Source organism: Tyto alba, unplaced genomic scaffold (assembly GCF_018691265.1).
Source record: "Tyto alba isolate M040663 unplaced genomic scaffold, T.alba_DEE_v4.0 Super-Scaffold_6, whole genome shotgun sequence".
Lineage (NCBI taxonomy): Eukaryota > Metazoa > Chordata > Aves > Strigiformes > Tytonidae > Tyto > Tyto alba.
Window position 1 is genome coordinate 13,178,682 of NW_024881327.1, and position 13,687 is coordinate 13,192,368.

Here is a 13,687-nt window from a genome sequence, read left to right on the forward strand (position 1 = left end):
TAATGTATTTTGTGGAGGGCCCATGTTCAGGCTGCAGTGAAAGAAAGATGACCTTGGTGAAGTGAAGGTTCAGATCAAAGTTGACTGTTGAAGTGTTTAGCACCTCTTGAATGACCACTGGGTCTGTCTTTGTGCCTTGATGTTTACAGTCAATCTTTGCTCTCCCTGTCCAGTGAATATAACACTCAAGTGTTGCAAGGAGGGGGGGGCTATGGGTTGTGAAGGCACCTGGTGCTGAGGCGGGAGCCCCGAGGAGCTGGCTGGTGAGGAGCTGCTGCCCATGACCTGGGCACGGCAGGTCTGCAAGGTCTGCGATAAAGCCTTCATCACCAGTGGTAACTGGAGAACTAGCAGACTTTTCCTGACAACCACTCAGTCCAGGATTCAGCAGCAGTTCCAGCTGTTGAGAATTATACTCTCCCTGTAGCTTGGCTTAGATGCGGTGTTTGTCACAACAGATCTAACCTGTTAAACAGATACTGCTTTTTGCTCCAGTGGGGATGCCTTTAGCAACAGATAAAATGATTTTGGTGTACGGTAGATAATGTCCTTCAATTTGTTAAATTTGCCAACTGCTTTGGGAGCTGCCTGTGGGATGGAAGGTGTCATAGAAATGTAAAGTGCTATTATTCATCCTAAATGGCTCTGCTCCATTTTGTAAAAAAAAAAAAAAAAAAAAAAAAAAAAAAGGGTGTACTTATGCTTCTTTCCTGCATTTTGTTGAATGTTTGTTTGATTTGTTTAAGTCTCCACATGGGACTACTACCATTAGTCCTTTAGCCTAGGATGTTGACTACCCTCAGAAAGGACATTTTTCTGACCTTTGCTTAGACAATTATTTACCTTACCTACTTCTTGAGTTACTTGAACAATCTGTTCTCTGTGACTAATTTTAAGGCACTGATTTTCAGTGCTTTTTACTCAAACATATTGTGAGTTTAAGCATGCAAATGCAGTTCATGATGCTCAGTGAATCCAAATACTTTGGTTGTAGTCACTTGATTGATTTACCATATTTTCCCATGTCCCAGGATTAATGACAAAGAGCTGATATAAAAAGAGCTGATGAAGAACTAATCTTGGTGTTAGTGCAGGGAAGAGGGATGTGTGAGACAGCTGTCCAGTAAGCCTCTAGACGGAGGCTTAGTTGCATTTAAACACTGTCGTTCATGGAGCCAACTCAAACCTTCAATCAAAACCCTGTCAGTCTAAACAAGTCTGAAGCTTGAAAAAGTTTGCTTTAGTTGGCATTTAGCTTTCCCTTGTCATTCAGTTCTTAGCTTTAATTAGAGTATCTCACACAAAATAGGGTTCATTTGGAGTCCAGCTCTGTGAGGTATTGTGTGTAGTGGCCTGACCTCGGAGAAGTTTCAGCTCCAACTTGCAGATGTAGGAGTGAAAAACATGAGCAAAGCGAGCAGTTCCTCAGAAAGGACATCTGAACAGTTTGTCAGGGGTCTCATTGATTCAGAGAGCCACATTTGCACATTTCTGTAAGTAAAGAAAAAAAAGGGAACCTACTAGTAGATGTTAGAGGCCTGAACATTTCTCATGTGACCTCTGTTGCCTTAAAAAATATTTAAAACACATTAGTGACACAATACGCTACCAGCCAATAAATTAAGTTCAGAAACTGCAAGGACAGTATATAGTACTTCTGAAATTGTGTATAAATTTTCTTCTGAAAGCTAATGTTTATGGAAAAAGTTGTAAGGTAAGCAAAAACTTTATGCCTCATAGTACAGCTAGACCATCAACGTAATATCTTTGAGGGCAACAAAAGTAATCTAATGGACCACATAATTTAAGTAATAGAGAGATGCAATGAACAAAGAAAAAAAGTAATTATGTGACTGTTACAGTGTCTAAAGTATGTGTCGTTTGGTGGATTTCAGCTTGGAGCACATAAAGCAATGGAAAAAACGTCAGTTGCTTCCAAACCTATCTGTAATTGGTAGATCACAGAGATCGAGTCAACAGGTGGACATGAAAAATAAATCATCAAGGTGCCAAGGTACAACTGAGTGTAAGAGAGAGCAGCTAATATTGATCTTTTGTTTTACTGAGCATCTTGAGAGTAGGGAAGTAAAACCTTGCAAGTCAAATAATTGAATGGAGATAGGGTAGTTCAGTAGGAATGAAAACCAAGGATGAAATAATAACGAGCAATATATAATACCAATGTCTAAACATTTATGTATGAAGATGATACCATAATTATGGCTTTTATAATACAGTGCATAACAGTATATTGTGTTTTCACATTTGGAATATTAAATGTAGAAGAAAACTTTATTTTGAAATCTAGACCTCCAATTTAGGAAGTTCTGCTGTATTCTCCAGTATTTACTTATTATCTGTGTGGTATATGCTCACTATACTTTTTAATTTTATGTCTGTAGCTGAATTTCTATTGTCTTTAAAATCATCAGTTAAAAGAGCTAATCTGTGGGCAGATACAGTTTTAAGGTTCTCCTGCCAAGCTGTGACTGCTGTCATGCCCTAGATGGAGGGGGCATGTAAACTTCTTGAATATTTTTAAATTGCTATTTCTACTCCTCTCTCTCCTACTTCAAGCCTTTTTTCTCCAGACAAAGCTCAGTCTCACAATTCCTCTCCATTCATGTCTTTGAAAAGGGGAACGCTGAAACCAATTACACTGAAAATACTGTCAACGCATTGAAGAAAATAATGATAGGTATAGAAATGTAACTATTTTTGTGATGTCTTTGTGGCCAGCGTGTAATAGAAAGAGGTTCTCGAAGAGCATGCCTGCCATCAGATCCCTGCTCTCTTCATCACGTTTCAGTGCTTCTGAAGAGCTCAGCTTTACAAACATGACACCAGCAAGATGCCGTGAGGCAAGAAATTCCTGTGCCTGTTTGGTGCCATTCACTTTCTTTTTCTGTGGTTATTCAAGTGTCTCCCGGACAGGCAATGCTTGAATGTCAAGGCATACTCTGCAGATGAAATTTTGGTAACTCCAGGGTGAGTTGCTGGGAAGCAACTACATCTTATACCCAGTCCCTGTTCCTTGACAGCCTGGCAAGAAACCCAGACGTGGGTTTAGGCTCACATCTGCAGCAGGACAGAGCCACCCTAACCTAGCCGTGGGTGTTTGTAGGCCATGAAGATGGAGCACAGGGCACACAAGGAGAAAGGCAGAGCCGGGTTTGACCAGCCAGGAGAAGAGGCGGGAGGTGAGGGTGCAGGGGGGGCAGTGGGGGGGTGCCCAGCTGCTGTTTTCAGCCACCTAAAGGGGGGTTACAGGGACGGCAGAGCCAGGCTCTTCGCAGAAACAGCATAAGAGGCCAAGGGTGTGAGTCGCTGCGAGGGAAATCCCAGACACCACCCTCCATCCCTGGCTGCCCACGCTGACAGCCCAGGACTGCGGGGAGCAGGTAGGGAGCAGGCTGATCCCCGGGCACTGACTGCCCGAGGATGCCCAGACTTGGGGCTGGTACCCTTGGGGGCTTGGGATGCTCCTGGGCTGGACTGGGCAGAGGTAGCCTGCTGGGATGCCATAGAAACAAGCTCTTCTGAGTGTCTGTCCTTTTTTTTTTTTTTTAAAAAAAAAAAAAACCAAAACCAAAAACAATTTTTAAGAAGTGTGGGGTATTTGGTTTTGTGGTTTATTTTTATTTTTAAGTCATCTTTTTGCACTTAACAGTCGTGGTGGAGCCAGTCAGGCTGAATAACGGGATCGGTGGTTTGCTGGGGGCTAGAGCTGAGGTTCGATATGCTCCCGGAGCTGTCAGGCTGGGAGCGGAGGAGGGCTTGCTCGTGAGTGGCTTTTTAAACCCTGGGATTTCAAATGCTCCTTGGCATGAGTTGCAGCTCGGCAGTCCTGCACAGAGCAGATGTGCGGAGGGAAGGGAGATGCTTTCGGCTGAACCCAAAAAGTATGTGCCAGGAGGAAGGCTTCAGAAAGTGGGAGCTGGGCAGGGAGAAGGGAAGGGGGCGTTTCTCTTCTGATTTATTTTCTAATGAATGGTTAAAATGAATTGCTTCTCCTTTAAGAGGAAAAAAAAAAAAAAAAGAATCACATTGAAGTTGTTTTGATGTAATGATTTTTGATTTATTTTTTTGTGCAGCTGACCTAGTCCTCCCCAAAAGGAAATGTATTTTCTCTGTGCTGTTTTGTTTAGATTTTTAGCATGGATTTGGAATTTTGGCTGGTGGGAAAACTGGCTATACAGGGGTGGATGTAACAGGTCATTGCTTTATGATGGTACTCATCGCATCATCAAGCTGATTAAACCTTATTGTGATCTGGTCATTAATAGCAGGAAGGATTCAATGTAAAAGGAAATATAAATGAAGCCCTAAATCAGGTTTCAGAGTCATCCTTTTGTGGAACTGATTAATGTAATGTAAAGTGACCTAAATGAAGTGCTATAAGAAGGTCTGTCATGTGTTTATATGTTTAGCTAGGATTATTTGAAAACATTTGTAAAGAAAAGAGGATTTTCTTGTGCACTGCAAATTAGTTATGAGGATTTGGGGCAGAAGACTGAGGTAGGTCAGCAAACTGAATATGAAGAATTTGTGTACCCCTGTCCTCGTACACCCTTGTTCCTGTATACACCTGACCTTATACCATTATAATATTTTATATTGATTTTAGGATAGAATATTTCCTCCTAAATCTTTGATAACTTGCCTGGACTTAATTTCATTAGCCAGCCCAGCCCTGGCACTCAAAGAAGTCTACCAAGAATATTTGTTTGTTTTTCTAGTCTTGAGCATGGAAGAGAAAGGGTTATGGGAATGGTATGGGAGAAACTCCAGCTTGGGAGGGAAGCTGTGGCTGCCATCTCATTACAACAGGTTCTTGTCCTGGAATAAATCAGAAAGAAAAAGTTTGGTCAAGCTTTTTATAGAGTCCCATTAAGTTAAGTAATAAATAAGTGGCAAGTGAACAGGAGTTTGAGCATGTAACTCATAACTCCAAGTTATTTAAAAGCACTGAGTGCCTTCTGTCACTGCTGGGGGTCTTCATTTTTAATTGATTTTGTCTTTTTAATCAGATCTTTATCGTGGTGGCTGTGTGGGTTATTTTTACTGTTAAACTTTCTCTAAAGTTTCCTAGGAAGTCCAAGTTTTGTTCCTTGTCTTATACTCACCAAATGTTGAAGCAGTTCACATTCTATATTACTTTCTCTTGCCATGAACTTAGCTGTACAAAAACATGCGTATGTGCAAATATACCTCAGTAAGTTGATCGATGGATTTAAAGTTGAAATTTTTTATTGACATTGTTTGACTGCCTTCAGAGGTTGCAAATTATCCCCTCTGGGATGTCTTGTACTTCCAGTGTGCTGGGGTGCCAGCCTGCAGACTGTGACTGCTGTAGATGATCTGCTTAATCCAGCAGTCCTTGGCCAAGCAGAGTTTGAGGCAGATTTCATTGCACGTGCTACACTGGGCCCAGAATAGAAATGTGTGCTCACCTATCATTGCAGGTAATTAAATGAGGCTGATAACATTCCTGAACCACCAGAGCATGACAAAGCGATGTTATTAGATGAGATGATTCAGCCTTTGGTATCATTGCACCCAAGAGTTTCTCAAAGTTATGCAGACATGACAAGAAGTATGGAACTGCAAGACGCTGGAGCTGCAATACAAGCCAAGCTCTCTGATCCCTGAAATGAAGGAAATCTTAGTATACTGGTGCAAGTGAATTGAAGGAGTAACTCATAATGCATCTGAGAGGCAACCGTCAGGCTTACTTGCACAAACTGCTTGCACTCTACTAAAGCATTCGAGAATATGGCCACTAGACACCATTTATAAGTTCTGTGATGTTTCCCCGTCATCCTGGGAAACACTGAAATAAAAAGATGTTGCTCAAACTTCATGTGCATCTTTGGTAGATACTGTGACTTGAGAGCATGCTTAGCAAGTAGATAACTAACGAGTCAGAAATGCCTGATACAGGATGGTAGCCAGCAGTCCAGCATGTGATGTGGCACAAGCAGAATGCATGCCATGGTTCGGGTATGCGGACTGTGCAGCTGGATCACTGTGTGCACCTCTGGGGCAGCCTGTTGAAGAGAAGCCTGAGCCTGGAGTCACCGGCTCCCCTGCTGAGAGCAGACACAAGGAATGGTATCATCTGCTTCCTTTGAGGTCATTTGCCAAGTTGAAACGTGCCCTAGTAGAAAGCCCAAGAAATAGGCAGATGGACTTTTCTGATGTTTGCCATGCAAACAGACAGAGCACTGTGAGAGGCTGCTGAGTTTAATAGAGAGTGCAGACCAGAAGGCTTGGCATTGCAGTAGACCACTGCACATAAGATGAGCATTAGCAGTGACAGCAAGAGCACCAGAGAGCCCCTGGATTAGCACTGGTGCTTTGGAAAACTCGAGTGGTGCTGCTGCAGGTAAGTGCCAGTCAGTTGCTCCTAAAGCAGCTGATGAGGGAAGGCAGGTTGTCTCAAATACCAGAGGGCTGCAGGATCTGCGGTATTTGCAGTCCTTCCTCAACAGTGCATGAGGGAGCAGTCTGATGGTGTCCTGGATGAGGCTTCAGGACCCTGAGGTAATCCATTTGCAATAGAATTATTTTGTATTCAGCCATAATGACAGTACCAGTGCTGTGAAACTGCTTTTCAACTCTGTTGTTAGCTCAGTGTTTACAGTTGGAACAGAACAAAACTAACAGCAATAATCTACTGTGAAAGTTCAATACAAGTTTTCAATCAACAGTAACTGTTTGTTTTCAAGTGGCTCTCTACTTGCAAAGAAATCTTAAATTAGTATCTCTCTTACACTCATGGCAGTTGTGAGCAGATTGTCCCTTCACCCATTTTTCTGTGGAGAGATGCTCTTTAGTGTAATGCTTTTCTGGAGTTGGGTTGACAGTGAAAGGCCCAGTGTGGGTTTAAATTTAGTATGAACATAACTTAAGACACACACAGTATTTTGTTTTGTTAGACTTATTTTTGTTTGTTTTTTTGAGATTCTCCAGTGCATATTACTTTGCTGGCTTGCTTATGTGCTTTTTAAAAATAAATGTTCAGAAAAGGCTAGTTTTTGTCTGAGAGGAGAGATAGGGTTCTGCAGAGAAATCTTGTGGGAGCTCCCTGAGGCTTTCTGACTTAGCACAGTAGAAACAGGTTTGAACCTAACCAGCTTGTGGGCTTCTCGTTTTGTAAATTGGCATTTTTTTCCTTAACTCAGAAAAGGAAGCTGCCTTTTGTTGAGATTTTCTTTTCTGGTAGTTCATCACAGTTTCAAGATGATGCAATAGCAATGTAAGAATTGCTTCAAATGCATCCCATATCTGGAGACTATTGTGAGGGTGAGAGGAAGATGTTTCCTAATATACATGTGCTAAAACTTTTCTCACATTTTGCTGAGTCGACCACATTAAGAGACCCTTATTTTCAGCATGTTACACACAGCAGAGGAGAGGGAAAGGATGAAGCTGCTTTACTGTGTATCAAAGTTGCCTTGATGCTTCTCCAGATCAAAGTAAAGGCACTTGCTTTTGTGTGAGATACTGTTTCTTTCTCCAAGATGAGCACTGCCATGAGATAATTAAGTTTTCTGAGATACAGAAGTTACCTTTAATATACACACCTATTCCCACCAAAGGTATCAACGTGTGCTCCCTTATTTTACTGTTTTATAAATCTGGGAGTCTTGTGATTGCTGTAATTTCTCTCTGCGCCTGTTGCCGTTTCTTATTAGTTTGCCAGTGTTGCTTCGGTCTTCCTCTGAAATAAGTCTTCAGTACTGCAGCAGCTTGCTAATCATAGATGGAGTTGCCAGTTTCTATTGTTGATTGGAAGTTGGTCTGTTTGTTCCTTTAGCAATGCTAGATCCACAAGGAATTTGTAAGTGCTTCACTCTCCAGGCGACTAGAAAAGCAATTATCTTCCTCCTGGATGAGAGTTTGTTTTTCTCGTTTTGGAGAGTTAGGGAAGGTTGCACTACTGCCAAATACTTTCACTTGTCAGTAAAGTTTGCCTTTCACTGCAGAGATAGGTCATCTTGAATACATCTCACCTGATAATTTCATTCTCTTCCCAGTCACCTCCATTACCTGTGGTGGCTAGGTGGTTTATTGTAAACAGAGTATTTACAATATCTAATAGGAATCTGTCAGACTAAAATGCATAGGTTATTAGCCTAAACAGTGTATCAGTGATCCAGCTGATTTCTCTAAAATTAATCATAAAATATTCCACAGCCAGATTTTCATGATATTTAGGCATCTAACAGAGCAGATAAACACCAAGGAGTACTTTTAACAACACAGAAGAGTAGGTGTATTGCCACCAGTGCAATCATTAAGTGTGAAGTGCCTAAAAACCTCAGGAATTCTGTCTTTTCATGTGGGACCTAAAGCCACAGTCAGAGAAACTGTTACAAATGAAGTGGAGCACTTACTGCAGCCTTCCTATTTAATATGATTCATGTACAGATTACTATTCAAGTTAGTCTGCAGCATCTGGGTGCAAAACATGCATATAGCTTCACTTGTCTTTTGTTGTCTGTCCCCAGTTCCTTGTGAAAGTAAAAGAAAGTAGGTAGGAAGATTTTCAGTTTGCTGAGACAGCATACCTGTCTTCAAGTAACTGAAATATTTCATTTTACTTGTGGCTTAAATCCATTTTTTCTCAACTGTAAGTTTTGGAGGGTTTTATTCTTGGCATCATGGAATATTTTAGGTTGGAAAGATGATCATGAAGTCCCAACCCCTGCTCCAGGCAGGGCTAACTTCAACAATTTGAAATTCTCTGTGGATGAAGATTCAGCAGCCCCTCTGGGCCCCTGTTTCTGTTCTTCACCAATCTCATTGAAACATTTGCCTGCTGCAACCTGAGTCTGTTGCCTCTTGTCCGTTCACTGGGCACCTCCGGGAAGAGTCTGGCTCTGCCTTCTGCGTAGCCCCCTTCCATGCATAGAGGAATATTAAACAGAAGCAAGCAGATACTGCATGGGAATAATCTTCAACTTAAAGCTATTAGACATTTCTTTGATATAAACAGAAATGGAAGGATACAGTGTTTGTACTAATATCACAAAGGTGCTTGAAGTTAGCAGATTGAGAATGAGCATTTGCTGTATTCCCCATGTTTTTCCCCTAAAAGCATCTGTTGCCAGACACTGTCAGGGGTAAGATATGGGCATCGGTGGGCTTCTGATCTGACTACTTTTAGCAGTTTTTGTGTTCCTAAATGTACATGATGGAATGATACAAAAAGCATCAAGAAGCTGGGGGGTTGCTTTAAATTGCCTTCCACCCCCACCCTACCACCCATGACCAAAATATATTTAGTGCAGAAGAAAAAACAATTTTTTTATAAATAGGGAAGTGTAGAGAGATGGATTCTTTGGTAAAACTGCAGTTCTTTTTGCTCAGCTAACAAAAACTGTAAATAAAACATCACTGAAATGTAGTTAATAGGGGAAGTGTATTTCTACTGTTATCATTGTTCTTCCTTCATCATTCACCACATTTCATCACTGGTGGCAGAACAGAAAAAATATAGAGCAGAGAATCCAGAAGGAACCAGATGAACACATTGACAAATAATATTAGCATATGCATTTTTTAAAGTAGCATTAGAAAGACTATATAGGATAAGGATATAAGTTATTAATATCTTGCCTTAACAGGTTTATTAGGGTGTGTTTTCATTTTGTAATCACGCTTTGAAAAGCTGATGTCAGCTGATGTTTTTGTTTTGTTTTGTTTTGTTTTTCCCACAATCCCTAAAATAAGCACACGTTTACATGGGATCTATTTAAAATGCAGGGCCCACTTCTCAGAGCAGTTTTCACACACTTCTAGCAGCAGCTGAGTGGGTCTCCCTGAGAAGCGGAACAGTGCAATGGAAAGACTAATGTCTAGACAAGATGTATAAAGCCAGAGGTGGCTGGTGAAGGATTCACCCTCAGTTATCAACAGTAAGGAATTTTTTTTATTTTTTTTTTTTAAATAGAATACAAAGTTTAGCTGTCCAGAAACCAGTGTATGTTCAAGTTCTTTGAAACCTCAGGGCAGGATGTTATATCCACTGGCAGAGATCAGTATTTCAAACTGTGGTGACATTTGTGGGCAGGCAAAGACATTTCTTTGTGTGCTCCTGTTAAAGCCAGTAACATGCGGGCATCACCTGTCAGTCGTGCTCACTGCAGCTTGGCCTGAAGCTGCAGGAGCTGGAGAGGGCTTGGTCCAGGCAACCAGGTTCCCATCAGCAAATAGTGGCAGCCCATCACGTCGCTTTTGATGTGTGGTGGGCAGGCTGGCGCAGGAGCATCCTGGTCAGAGGCATCCATGGCTGGTGAAACAGGAGCAGCAGCCATCTGGCAGCCTGGGATGAGTAAAATGGACCAGGGCAAGCTACAGGAGCTCAAAAGAGGTGGAGAGGGGAGAGCAGCTCAGGTGAAGAGCCCATGTTATGCCAAAGGGTTACAGAGCCAGCGAGTTTGGAGCACTCTCACCATGGAGCGGCAAACGTAGAATAAAGGGATTTCTTTTTTCAGGTGAACTTTGTGTGATTATTAAAGAGCTGCAGTTGGTAATAAGATGCTGAGAGGGAGAAAAATAACCTATGAAAGTATCATGCATAGTAAGATAAATATTTGCGGTAGCATAGAAATAATTTCTCCCTGAAGACTGCAAAATTTCTTATATTTAAGGAAATAATTCTGATATCATGTTTTGACTGCACATGATTAACGTGCTCTAATGCTCTAAAAAATATATCCTGATATTTCTGCCTTCTGTTTTGTTGTTGCACTGTGCTAAGTCACCTGTTCCCTTGCGGCCAAACAAATATGCACTGAACTGTAACAGTCCAGCTGATTTTGATGCAGTGTAAACATTGGTTAGGCTCGTTCAGTGCGCTGCCTGCCTAAGCAAGCATGCCTGTGTTGTAATTTGAGCTGCATTTGGACGTAGCATCAGATAATTTTGAAGGCGTTTATGGCCAAGGGGACAATATGGTGTCTCAGGGAGTCACATTAAAGAGCAGGCCGTGCTGATGTGCAAGCCTGTGGGAGATGAGAAGGAGAAGATGGATTGAGCCCTCAACACAACTGAGTATTAACAGCTTCTGGTAGTGGACTTTTATATGATTGTTTTTCAGAAACGCTTAAGTTGTGGTTGAAATTGGTTCTTTTAGGTTTTGTGCTCTCAGGTTAGAACTGGATGTGTTTGAATAGAACATGAAAATTCTATAGAGGAAAGTATTGTGAAGACCTGGTTAACGCTACCTGTCTTGATTATACAAATGCACCAGTAGTGCCCTCAGAAAACATGCCTTTGGTATCTTGCTTTAAAATTTTCAGGTCTTGGAATAAAAATCCATTGCCTCAAAGTTTGATTATAGTAACTCAGATTAAGACAGGGAAAAAAAATGTGCTAGTTACTTGCCAGTTCTTCCCCACAAAAACAAGGGAGTGAGTAACACAGCGTTCCTCCCAAGACCAGGTTGTGCAGGCACGCTCAGTAGAATAACTTGTAAAACTTCGAGTAAGCCATCACGTTTGCTAACCTCTGCTCAAGTGGTGCAGACAGTGTTTGAGCTGGAACACAAGCCAGTTTGGTTTTCAGATAGGCTGATTTTTTGTGTTGGGGCTGTGTGTGTGTGTGTGTGTGTAAGCAGACAGATATTAAAACTACTTATTTTCACTCTCATTGTTTGCTTCTGATTGCTGTATTATTCTCATGTGAATCATTTTTATATCATGTCTTATTAATTATAAAACATATGAATTATTAATACGCCTTGCTTACATTGACTCATAAGGCTGGATATGTGGACATCAGAGTTTACCTACCTTGTTGAGTATCTCATGATACTGAGAATTTGATCAGGCTTTGATGGTTTACTCTTTGGGTTTTTTTCTGAGATTTTTCCACCCCTCTGCCATGTGCCATTAGATTGCTTGCAACTATGAGAAGTTTAAGCACAGATATCACAGATATCAAGGGCCCAAAAGAAAGCATTTTGTCAAAGCAGGAGCTGTGCAAAACATGGTATCGTAAGGGTACAAACCCCAAATGAGTTTTGAAGTCAAATATTAAATATTTTTTTTTCCATTTGCTGTTCATTTCAGTAACAGCCCAGAAGCACTTGCTAGAATAGAATTAGCCAGATACATATTTTATCATAGAAAAAACTTCTCTAGGTTTTTCCACAAACTTACAACCTTGGTCGGGATAAATACCTGCCAAGGTCTGAAGCAGATGCCTGACTTTGGCACCCGGCTGCCTTTGCTATTTGTCCTCCTGTACACAGCACCGGCAGTTCCTGTTCTCGTTTGTCACTTTTGGATGTACTGCATCAAATTCACAGTTCTGTTTGCTAAACCAATTGTCATCTTGATTAAATGCATGCTATATATGTGTTTGAGTGCTCCTGGCTTTGGCATGTGAAATGATTGGAATGAGCTGTTGAAGAAGAGTGTTGCCTAGAGTCTGATAAGAAAAGTAATTTTTCTACATGTGGATGATAGTGGTTTGATTTGACTTTCTGAGGACTGAATTAATTTGTACGTACTGTTTGGTGTTGTAATGCAGTACTGTTAACCAGAACAAGCAAAACTGTTATTTTGATTTTGGTTTAGTTTTTTTCTTTTTTTAATACCCAAAGCTATTAATAATATTTTCCACAAGTGTTCATTCTAGATACACCATCTTTTGAAAAATATCTAACCATCACTACAGTCACCACATAGCAGTGGTCTTCTGTTTACTGATTCAAAAGTTCCTACGAACAAGATATTCATTAAGCCCCAAATCTTGTTGTCATTTTAAACCAGATGGTGCTTCATACTGAAAGCACCTCTTCCATCAACCATGAGTGAAATTACAAGGAACTTGGCAAGTACTGCCAGATAGCTGGCACGTATGGATTTGCTCCTATCTCATCATACCTAAGTATTGTTGACTATTTTTATTTAAAGTTTCCAAGCATAACTGTATAAACTTAAGGTTTTTTGTACAGTAAAATCAAATTCCTATGTTGTGAATCCACGTAGCAGGTCAGCACAGGGAGGCTGCTATGATGTTAATTCACTCCCTTGTTAGTGCACATTAATCCTCCATGTAAGCAAGCCCTTACTTAAGCTCATTTCAGTGTAAACCGTTTTCACAAGATGAGCTTGCATCCATGACCAAAATCAGAGCTTCAGCTATTCTTATATGCATCTAATGTAAATGAGAAAAACATTTCTGAATTCAATCCATTATTTTCTATCCCTACCCATTGAAGGAGACCTGCACTTGCCCTCCTTTTTTAACCACATTTTTGTGTTCTGCATTGCAATCTTTATTATTCTTACCAGCTGGAAAGCAGAAACAGATGGGTCCGATTATTTGGACATCATTTTATCACTGAAAAATCAAATTATAAAAGCTTTCTTAGAATAACTTTCCTCATCTGTTAAATTTTCCATCTTTATTTTGGGAGAAATAGATCAAGTTTATGTTTCTATCTAGTGTCTGCTTCCTTTGCCAGCTAGTTGAGGGACAGCAGTTATTTGTTTATCCTCCATTTGCCTGCAGATCTGTTAGTTACCCTGCCAGGAAAGCCCTCCAAGCAGCCACGTAGGTGACAGCATATTGATGTTGTAGTCACATCGCATATAAGGGTAAGGCCACATCATCGTTTATGTGAGTTGTCAGGTCTAGCATCCCATAGGGTCAAAACACAAGTGAT

General features: G+C 40.9%; 1 protein-coding gene across 7 annotated transcripts in view; it reads left to right on the top strand.

Moving 5' to 3' along the window:
- The first annotated feature begins 3,340 nt into the window (after positions 1 to 3,340).
- LOC104357003 (melanopsin) overlaps positions 3,341 to 13,687 on the top strand; it is a 40,505-nt gene continuing 30,158 nt past the window's right edge. For 6 of the 7 annotated variants that reach the window (XR_004408796.2, XR_004408797.2, XR_004408795.2 and 3 more), the window contains exon 1: positions 3,837 to 3,902. The gene's annotated coding sequence lies outside the window, so the exon portion shown is untranslated. Of the gene's footprint in view, positions 3,402 to 3,836; positions 3,903 to 13,687 lie in introns of those variants that run through there. The other variant, XM_033004494.2, reaches the window with a different exon arrangement.